The 11,659-nt window shown below is 37.6% G+C and overlaps 1 long non-coding RNA gene across 6 annotated transcripts; it reads right to left on the bottom strand.

Moving 5' to 3' along the window:
- Positions 1-1,077: 1,077 nt before the first annotated feature.
- Positions 1,078-5,930, bottom strand: LOC110800921 (uncharacterized). 6 transcript variants are annotated; one of them, XR_008930861.1, is made up of 5 exons: positions 5,575-5,908; positions 4,242-4,703; positions 3,832-3,911; positions 1,454-3,174; positions 1,078-1,329 (listed from the first exon to the last, which is right to left on the bottom strand). It is a non-coding gene; the product is annotated as an uncharacterized lncRNA (long non-coding RNA). The 6 variants fall into 6 exon arrangements; XR_008930862.1 differs by having other exon boundaries at positions 2,268-3,174; positions 5,575-5,907; XR_008930860.1 differs by having other exon boundaries at positions 1,078-1,688; positions 2,268-3,174; positions 5,575-5,907.
- Between the last annotated feature and the right edge of the window lie 5,729 nt (positions 5,931-11,659).

Here is an 11,659-nt window from a genome sequence, read left to right on the forward strand (position 1 = left end):
ACTGAACCGCATTTATTGGACTTAATATTACATGCATACTTGGACCAAGGGCATTATTTCCTTCAGTCTCCCACTTGTCCTTAGGGACAAGTGTGCATTACCTAATTCCTTTGTCGCTCGATGCTTGCTCTTGAACATAAGGTAAGAGTTGTCATCCTTATTATCTCCAGAGATGTTTCTCGGTTTCAGAGTTCAACTGATCTAATAAACAGATAATCATAGCCTATGATTCATCCGAGCACGGCCATGCATTTTACAGTTTCTAGCTCTCCGAGTGGCCTTGTACAACTTTTAAGCATCTCATCCCGATTTATGGGAGGACAATCCCAATCTTGCGATCTTGAGATTAGACTTCGTTTGATAGGTGATTATCTGAGCGTTGCCTTTATAGCCTCCTTTTACGGTGCGACGGTTGGTCAACGTCAAAGCAACCAGTTCTCAAACAAGTAATCTCAAATCACTCAGGTATTGAGGATTTAGTGTCTAATAATTTTAATGAAATTTACTTATGATAGATTTTCATCTCTTACAATAAAGTTTCATAGGTCTGTCCGATACTAGTCTTCCCAAAGTAAGTATCTATGCAAATGATTATGACATTGCCATGCCCACATACTACATTTCTTATCAGATGCAACGCCTAAAAACGTTGCATTAGGCATCAAAATCCGTCGCATTAGACCTAATGCGACGACAAATGACCCTTACATCCGGTGGCGTTGCATTAGGCCCAATGCGACGATCAGTGACCTAATGCAACGGGAAAATTAATACCGTCGCATTAGATAAACATCTAATGCGACGGCCCTTAGATGGGTGTCGCATTAGTTCTTTAGCTAATGCGACAGACATTTAAGCTAATGCGACGGTTATTTTAGCTAATGTGGCGGTTATTTTAGCTAATGCGACGGATATCTACAATGGCTTAAAGAAATAATGCAACACGTTTTAGCCTAATGCAATGGTAATTTATTGTCAAAATAAATCGATCTGTTGAGCACCTAATGCAACGGGTTCATTTATTCATAATAATAAATAATAATAATTAAAATTATTATTCTAAATTAAGAAAGGATGTCAATAATAAAAGATTTTCATTGACTTAAAGAGTAATATTACAATATTAATGCCCATAGGACACATACATTACAAAATAATCGTTCACTAATTAATTTAGTGTTTTTAATGACAAAATGCATAAAATTAAAATCCACATAAACAAATTCAACGTACATTACTAGAAATCACAAAATGACTCAAAAACAAACAAGAGCCTCCACCGTGTCATTGCTAGATCTACATTTCTTCTCCATTTAGCTCACCATGCTCCTGGAAGTTTAAATCACGAATGGGCACAAGTTAGAGATGGTGCACTAGCTAAAACACGATAAATTAAATAATTTAACTTCATATTTATTCAACTAAAGCATGGAATTTCAGACCCTAAACTTACTATGAGATGAGATGATGAATCTGTGCAGCAAACAATTCCATGAGATGATATATATTGGCAAAACCATTCTATGAGATGATGATTGTCAGAAATGTAGACAACATATATATGTCCAGCAAACAATATATAAAAGAAAGAGAGATGAAGTAGTCAAGGTATGGCAGCCAGATTTCTGGGAAGATCCTGTAGCAGCTGCCAGGAGAGTATAACAGTGTTGTATGTCACCACCTCCCATCTATCCAGAAACAGTAAACATAGCATAAGCAGAAACATTAAGCATCCCAGAAGGAACAATGCAAAACCAGAAGAAGAGAAGAACAATAACATCAGCAGGGGAAGAACATAAGCAGGAGGTGCATGACAACATTTGCAGATCAGAATAGACAAGCAGCACCAAAACTGGTTAGAAGAACAGAATAACAAATAAGCAAGCAACAAAAGCAGTCTGAAGCAGGTACAACAACAAAGAAAACAACAGCAACACTTTCCTAATGTGCAGCAAACAGCCAAGCACAACATCAAAATTCAATATTAGTCAGCTACGGTAAAAAAACTCAAAACTCCAATCTGTATCATGTGCAACAGCTATGAATGTAGATCATTTCTTAAATTTTGGAACCGAACAGTAGCATAATCCATAGTTTTCCCCATCTCAAGAAATAAACATTGCATACATTAGTCCATAGTTGTCCACTTCTTTTTAGAAGTTCAGAAGACAAAAAAAAAAGATAGAAAAGAAGGGAGACAGAAATCACATTTTGTATTAGAGAATGAGAAAATGCAACATAATATAATGCCAAAACAAATATATTACCTAGTTATTTGTCCTACTTGTCCCCCCGGACTGCCCGTTTTGCTCACTAACATGCGGCGACTAGATGCATCCTTTGGAATCGCTTTCACTAGCTGAAACACTACCAAGCATATGACTTTCCACAAACAGGTTTTACACTGCAGATATGAACTAAAGTGTAATAAGCTGAACTTTTAAATAGGGGGAAGAAAATGATAAACAACTACGGAAGCCTATACAAACATAAGTCACACAAATGTTATGCCAACCATCTATTTTGTATGGGGGACATAATGGCAAATTAAACATAAAATCAGAGGAGTGGGTGAAGGAAGGATAAAGTACAACTATAGGTGTTTCTAATTCTTGATGATTCTAATAAATAAAATATAAATTCTCGATGATTCTAATTCTGTTTTGTGCTGAGTAGGTATGCGGTAAAAAGAAACCAATCACAAAACTAAACCACCAAGAATAAAGTAAACAACTACAACAAAACTCAGCAAACAAAATAAGGCTGCAAAAACATCAAACTCAAGCCTCATGGGATGAATAACATCTGCAGGATACCATCGTAAATTGACCTATCAAGTGACTGAAAACATAAATGCAGTAGGCACATGATTTATTAATCAGAAAAATGGTAATTTCACAATTGTACTTGATTAGTTATAAGGAGAAGGCCGGGGAAAGACCCATAAAGGTTAATGTACAAAGACGACTGTATTTGAAAAGACAAAGTATCATCACCTTCAAGGTTAATGTACAACAGGAACTGATGAACTCGATCTAAAGAGTTGAAGGGAATAGATACCAAAAATAACAAGAGCATCTTCCAGAATCTATAAGACTTATATGCCAGATTTCCAAGAGGATGCAAGCTGAAATATACCCTCGTTTCTAGCTTCTCGTTCTACAATACCGAACTCTACGACAGTTCAGAAAAAAACGAGTTAAAGGTTTATATGCAAATCCAAACACAAAGTTAAAGGTCCAAGCACATCTAAATGCTAATATATATATAGGATTACAGATGCATCATCGTTTTTATGATCAATAAAGCACAAAGAGCATGCAGTACGCTTTCTCCAAAGATATGCACAAAGTTATCCTTTTATCAAATTGTCAAAAAAATGTATTATCTGATTATTTAGTCACAATAGAAGCCTCCTTATAAGCCCCATCATTTAAACGAGAACTTTGATCTTAAACCCTCGTTACTTACCGGGTACACCTAGTGTTAACAAAGCGTAGACAAAACTTTATTAGTGCTCATTTGCTCATTTTTGAGATTATTTTTTTTCAATCTAATTAAGCAAATAGTCTGTAGATGAGTAATAATATAGACTTGAGTAAACCTAACTTTAACCCCTAGGAATACCCATAAAATTCGGCAAGATATAAACTAAGTGATTGACAACTAACATCATCCAGTAACATAACATTGCATTCCCCAAAAATGGAGTACTAGTTGCCTCAGTATAGCATAGAGAATTCAGTCACTAGGATGAATGTACATTTGGAAATTGATATCATACAAGCATATGGTAAACATAAATCCAAGTCAGTGAAATATGATCAATACCGTGAGAATCCCTCAAAATCACACAAATCTGAGAAGGTGTCAAACCTTTCTTGACAATCTCAGCAATCAAACCAAAAGAGCTGCCAATAACATAAAAAGGGATTAAAAGGGTTTTAGCAACAAGTATAGGACCATTATAGTTGATGATTTCATAGAAGGAGGCCCGGAGAATACTATAGTACGATAATACTATATGGCGTTACTTTTCCCTAAATAATCCAACACAGTTCATACCCTAAAATTTAATAATTATCAATTTCAATTGAATTTATAGCAGAAAACTTAAAAATTATTGAAACCAATTACACAAAATGAAATTAACAAAATTGGATAAACAATACAAATATCAGGGCATAGCCAATTGAATACTCAACCAAGAAGAAAATAAGAGAAGAGAATACTAGGCTTACAAGGGTGTCTGATGGAGGCGGTGGCCGTAATTTTTCCTATAATGGAGGCGTCGCTGGTGTAGAGAATCGCCAAAACTAGCGGTTAATGTAGTATGAAGAAGATGGAGGAAATTATCAATCGAAAGTGGAGGAGTTCCTTTTTTTCTTAACAAAGGGAAAACGCATTGGAAGTGAAGATTTATTTTATGTTTAATTTTATAATTAAAGGAAGAAGCCGGTTAAATCAAAGCGCGCTGGTGGTGGTGGTGAGTAGAAGCAGGAGCGAACAGGTGGTGGTGGTGGTGGTGTAGAAGCAGTACTTCGCCGGTCTGGGTTTGGGGGAGAATTGTGAGTGGGAGCAGCAAGAACAAAGGGAAGCAGCGAGAAGTGATGCGCTTTTCACAGGAGAGGAGATTTTCTTTTTATTTTTTTTGTACCAAAAACCAGAAAAGCATGTCAAAAGGGAATCATGTACCTATAGTCCTATATGTCAAAACGAGATATGAAAGAAATTAGAAAGTAAAAATAAGTTAGAATATGAATAAAAATTTCCAGTAATTTCAATACCAGGCACTCAAACTAAAGCAGCAGCAGCAAAACAAAAAGAACACGCCCAAAAAAAACAACAAGAAGTCATCCAACTGAAATACTAGCAGAAAGCAGATCACAACAAAAACACCACCTAAATGGCTACTACTTCCTAGAGGCACAGAGAAACTAACGGACTAACTACAACACCCACCATACACAACACTTCAAAAGTCATTCTGCAACTCATAAAACCATCTCGAATTATGTCTTATCACTATAAGGGTGGCAGATATTCATTTTTCCAGTCTAACAAACCAGCTCAAATCACTCTAAAACCTAAATATTCTTCCAATAAAACACAGAATGAATGGCAAGTATCAAAAGAAAATGAAATATCAACCTTGTCATGTCAGCATTCCATGTAAAAGATTGAAACAGTGGAATAATATGCGTTACTTTTCGTCTCACATTGTCATTTGTTAACGACCAAAAAAATCATTATATTACTTGCTAATTGCTCAAAATTCATGTAAGTAATGTTCTGTACATTTAACAAATTTTCCCAAATATAACACAATTGAAAGTTATAGGCTAGAAACTCAGGACTGTTTTCATCTTTCAACTATTAGACCTTCCATCATCAAAATTTAGTAAAACTAAATCAAATCTTTCAAATTTACAGAATATCATTCAATATTAAACTTTGAGAATTTCGACAAATGTGTAAAAAAGGGGGAAAAAAACAATATCGAACCAAACCCTCACAAAATTATCCAAATTCATACTATTAATACACAAACCTGAATTGTGAATCAATACTTACCGTGAATTACTCGGCTGGTTTAAGGAGAATTTCTCCTCGTAAGTTGCTCCAATTCAACCCTCTGACTCGATTAAGCGACGTGAGAGAGAGAATTTTGGCAACCAATGGCTAGACCTTGCAAGAAATTCGATTATGCCTCAGACCAAATTGTGAATTGCAGATCAACTCCTTAGACCTTTCGAAACCCTAACTTTGTAAATTCGATTAAGCTCGGACCAAATTGCGAATTGCAGATCAAATCACCTTTCGAAACCCTAACTTTGAAAACGCTCTCAGTCTCTCTCCTCTCTATTTCTTCGGTGGAGTAGAAAGTGTTTGTGTTTTTCCTAATTTATGTTTTCCATTTTTCTTTTTTCTTTTTTTTTTAAAAAAATTTTTTGTGGGAATAATTCAAGGCGCGTGGTTTGAAATTTTTGGAAATAATGGGAGGGAATAAGTTGAAATCCATAACCGTTGCATTAGCCTAAAAACGCATTGCATTAGACAACCTATTGCGACGGTTTATCACAGCCGTTACATTAGCTCAACCTTCTGATGTGTTATAGAAAAAACCGTCGCATTAGCCCTATCTAATGCAACGGTTCTATGTAAGGCGTTGCATTATCCTTCTCTGAACCGTCGCAGCTGATTAGAAATGTAGTAGTGACATAGTTCAAGAAACAGAACTACTAGTCATCTTGCATTCTAGTCGTCTAACGTTTTCTATGCGTCCAATTTTATAGAAAACTCCGACCAGGGACCATTTTCAACTTTTGACATTTAAGTTCACTTGATAGACATTTCTTAGTCACAGGACTGGTCCTGACAGTCTATCTTGAATATATCGTCAAATTGAAGGGACTCATCATTTAATAAACCACAAATTAAATGGAAAAATGAATTCTATTCATTTATTGTGAATGATTAACCAATAATATTTTACAAAGAATTAAACTCTAAAACTTTAAAACATTAAATAAGGACATCAAAGCCATTCTCCAATATGCTTGATTCCCATAGCTGCGGTGTGCGAGTTGTGCTTCGCCTGCGGCAGAGGTTTAGTTAATGGATCTGATATGTTGTCATCAGTTCTTTTCTTTCAACGAACTCTCGTAGAAGGTAAAATCTACGAAGTACATGCTTGACTCTTTGGTGGTGTCTAGGCTCCTTTGCCTGTGCAATAGCTCCGTTATTATCACAATACAGGGTTATTGTTCCTTTAATGGAGGGGACTACACCATGTTCACCTATGAACTTCCTTAGCCATATAGCTTCCTTTCCTGCTTCATGTGCAGCAATGTACTCCGCTTCAGTTGTAGAATCCGCAATGGTGCTTTGCTTAGCACTTTTCCAGCTTACTGCACCTCCGTTGAGGCAGAAGACAAACCCAGAAAATGATCTTTGTCGGTTTGGAAACTTGCGTCCGTATAGCCTTTAACAATTAATTCATCATCTCCACCATAGACCAGGAAGTCATCTTTGTGCCTTTTCAAGTACTTCAGAATATTCTTGGCAGCAGTCCAATGTGCCTCTCCTGGGTCTGACTAGTATCTGCTCGTAGCACTGAGTGCATACGCAACATCCGGGCGTGTACATATCATAGCATACATTATTCAACCAATCAATGATGCATATGGAATCCCATTCATTCGTCTACGATCATCAAGTGTTTTTGGGCACTCAGTCTTGCTTAGAGTTATTCCATGAGACATGGGTAGGTAGCCTTGCTTGGAGTCTGCCAACTTGAACCTTTCAAGGACCTTATTGATATAAGTGCTTTGAATAAGTCCAATCATCCTTTTAGATCTATCTCTGTAAATCTTGATGCCCAATATGTACTGTGCTTCTCCTAGATCCTTCATCGAAAAAAATTTCCCAAGCCAAATCTTGACAGAGTTCAACATAGGAATGTCATTTCCGATAAGTAATATGTCATCGACATATAATACTAGGAAACAATTTTGCTCCCACTGACCTTCTTGTATACACAAGATTCGTCTGCGTTCTTGATGAAACCAAAGTCACTGACTGCTTCATCAAAACGTATATTCCAGCTCCTGGATGCCTGCTTCAATCCGTAGATTGATTTCTTTAACTTGCATACCTTTTTAGCATTCTTTGGATCTTCAAAACCTTCAGGCTGTGTCATAAACACAGTTTCTGTTAAAACGCCGTTTAAGAAAGCGATTTTGACATCCATCTGCCATATTTCGTAATCGTAATATGCAGCGATTGCTAACATTATCCGAATAGACTTTAGCATTGCAACTGGTGAAAAGGTTTCATGGTAATCCACACCGTGGACTTGCTTGTAACCTTTTGCAACCAATCTAGCTTTGAAAACTTCAAGTTTCCCATCCTTGTCCTTTTTCAGTTTGAAAAGTCATTTGCTTCCAATGGCTTGGTAGCCATCTGGCAAATCGACCAAATCCCATACTTGGTTTTCAGACATGGAGTCTAATTCAGACTGCATGGCTTCATGCCATTGCTTGGAGCTAGGGCTCGTCATAGCTTGTTTGTAAGTCGCAGGTTCATCACTTTCAAGTAATAGAACGTCATAGCTCTCGTTCGTCAAAATACCTAAGTACCTTTCCGGTTGAGATCTATATCTCTGCGATCTACGCGAGGTTACATCTCTAGATTGAACATGATTCTCACCAGATACTTCTTCTAAAGATCTCTGAGTTTCATCTTGAATGTCATCTTGAGCATTCTCTAGAGTTTGTTGTTCGACTCGAATTTCTTCGAGGTCTACTTTTCTCCCACTTGTCATTTTGGAAATGTGATTCTTTTCCAAAAAGATACCATCTCGAGCAACAAACACCTTGTTCTCAGATGTATTGTAGAAGTAATACCCCTTTGTTTCCTTTGGATAGCCCACAAGGATACATTTGTCAGATTTTGGATGAAGTTTGTCTGAAATTAATCGCTTGACGTATACTTCACATCTCCAAATCTTAAGAAAAGACACATTTGGAGGCTTTCCAAACCATAACTCATATGGAGTCTTTTCAACAGCTTTAGACGGAGCTCTATTTATAGTGAGTGCAGCTGTATTTAGAGCATGTCCCCAAAATTCTATTGGAAGTTCGGCCTGACCCATCATTGACCTAACCATGTCTAGCAAGGTTCTGTTCCTCCGTTCTGACACACCGTTCCATTGTGGTGTTCCAGGAGGAGTCAATTCTGATAGAATTCCACATTCTTTCAGATGGTCATCAAATTCATAGCTCAGATATTCACCGCCTCTATTAGACCGCAGTGCTTTAATCTTCTTGCCTAATTGATTCTCTACTTCACTCTGAAATTCCTTGAATTTGTCAAAGGATTCAGACTTATGCTTCATTAGGTAGACATAACCATATCTACTGAAGTCATCAGTGAAAGTGATAAAGTAGCTGAAACCACCCCTAGCATTTTTACTCATTGGTCCACATACATCTGTATGGATTAAACCCAATAGTTCATTTGCTCTTTCTCCAACTTTAGAGAAAGGTTGCTTTGTCATTTTGCCAAGTAAACATGATTCGCACTTAACATAATCCTCTAAGTCAAATGGTTCTAGAATTCCTTCCTTTTGAAGTCTTTCCATGCGTTTCAAGTTAATATGGCCTAATCGACAATGCCACAGATAGGTGAGATCTGAATCATCCTTTTTGGCCTTTTTGGTATTTATGTTATAAACTTGTTTGTCGTGATTTAATAAATAAAGTCCATTGACTAATCTAGCAGATCCATGAAACATCTCTTTAAAATAAAACGAACAACTATTGTCTTTTATTAAAAAGGAAAATCCCTTAGCATCTAAGCAAGAAACAGAAATGATGTTTTTAGTAAGACTTGGAACATGGAAACACTGTTCCAGTTCCAAAACTAGCCCAGAGGGCAACGACAAATAATAAGTTCCTACAGCTAATGCAGCAATCCGTGCTCCATTTCCCACTCGTAGGTCGACTTCACCTTGCTTAACTTTCTACTTCTTCTTAGTCCTTGTGGATTGGAACATAAGTGTGAGCCACAACCTGTATCTAATACCCAAGAAGTTGAATTAGCAAGTATACAGTCTATAACGAAAATACCTGAAGATGGAATGACTAATCCGTTCTTCTGATCTTCCTTTAGCTTTGGACACTCTCTTTTGTAATGGCCTATTCCATCACAATAAAGACAGCTTGATGTGGACTTGTCCTGCTTTGATTTAGCATTGCCCTTGGACTTTCCACTTTTCTTGAACGGTCTCCCTTTAGCCTTGAGTAAATTTTTGGCTTCACAGTCCAGTATTATCTCAGCCTTTCTGACAAGGTGAACAAATTCTGCAACTGTTTCTTCTCTTGGTTCACTTAGGTATAGTTGCTTGAAGCGACCAAACCCACTGTGCAGTGAGTTGAGCAAGATAGAGACTGCCATCCTTTCGCTTATTGGTGTTCCTAGCAGACTTAGGCGATCAAAATATGAAAGCATAAGATCCACATGGAACCTTAGTGGGACGCCTACCCTTTGTTTAGTGCGAAGGAGCTGAACATGTGTTTCTTGGACTTCCATCCTATAACACCTGTTGGGAGAACTAACCTTTAGACCAGACATTGATTCAATCAACTCATGGACGTTCATGTACCTGTCCTCCGTGCTTCCACGACAGATATCCCTCAGATTCTTGATGAGCGTAAAAGGTTCATAAGCTACAAACCTTCTAGCCCATTCATCAGGGATATTGTTCAGCATAAGACTCATAACCTTTTTGAGATCCGCATCCCAGGCGGAAAATCTTTCAGGGGTCATGTCTCTGGCATAGTAGCTTGGCATGGGATGTAACAGTACATACTCAAGTCCATTGAGTCTGACTATTTCAACTAGCTTAGCTTCCTATTCAAGAAAATTTGCTAGGTTCAGCTTGACCATAAGCTCAGAACCCATGATGATGTTTTGATTGTTGTTTTCCATAGTTAAAACTACAATTGAAAAGAATAAACAAATAAATAACCATCCACAGTTTCTCTTAATAAACTTAAATTCTAGCATACATGCATAATTCAATGTTCATTAAGCATTTTATTCAAGTTATGTGTTCCGGCAGGTGTGAATAAAATGATTCCAAGACCCTAAAATCCATTAAAGAATTAAGCACATTATGTATTTAGACTCAATTCTAAAATCTTTTAGGTAAGAAAAAGCTTTTTGCTAATAGTCTAGAAACTACTCTTGGTTGATAGGTACGTCTAAGAACTTATTAGGTGAACCCAAAGATTTTGCCACGACATAAAAGGACTCCTTACTTATATCGTTGAGTTTCACCAAAACTAACATGTACTCACAATTATTTGTGTACCTTACCCCTTTAGGACCAATAAGTAACACCTCGCTGAGCGAAAACTATTACTAGATTGATGTAAAGGATATCCTGAAGAAAATATGTCCTTCACCCAAGGTGCATTAAGTCTAATACCAAGGTTCAGATTAATTGCGAACAATTAATTCAGTGAGATCAAGTGATCAGAATAGCTAGCTGGAGCAATGCTTCCGATCAGTGAGTTCTAATGGATATTGAACTCACAACTTACTCTTGACTGAACCTACAAGGTCACACCAATGACACGTAATAGATCACCGGATTAAATGAATCGGAAATTCATTTAATAGCTTTTTGGGATTTAAGTTGGAAACGTATTATACGATACGACCTTGCATCGGAATCGTATATCGTATCGCGAATATTCGTAAGCTAGGCGAAACGAATAATCGTATCGTACGACGGTGATTCGTCGTATACGAAACGATGAATAATATATTGGAAATATATTAAACGCGAATACGAAGAGCGGCCCACGAGCTGAGTGCACGAAGCACTCGAGGCCCATGGGCGCGCGCTAGGCGAGCAAGCAAGGGCCAAGGCAACACGGCAGCGCTGGCCCATGGCCGAGCGGAGCTGCGCGTGTGCGCGCGGGCCTATGCAGCGACACAGCCAAAACAGCGAGGCCCATGGCCCAGCTTGCTGTTCTTGTCTCACGCGTGGCTTGCTGGCCGGCCTTGCCTCCGGGCTTGGTCGGTTAGTAAGGTTATGTAAATAACCTTATGACCTAATTTCCAACTTACTGCAATCACAATTCAG

The sequence above is a fragment of the Spinacia oleracea genome, chromosome 3 (assembly GCF_020520425.1).
Source record: "Spinacia oleracea cultivar Varoflay chromosome 3, BTI_SOV_V1, whole genome shotgun sequence".
Classification (NCBI taxonomy): Eukaryota; Viridiplantae; Streptophyta; class Magnoliopsida; order Caryophyllales; family Amaranthaceae; genus Spinacia; species Spinacia oleracea.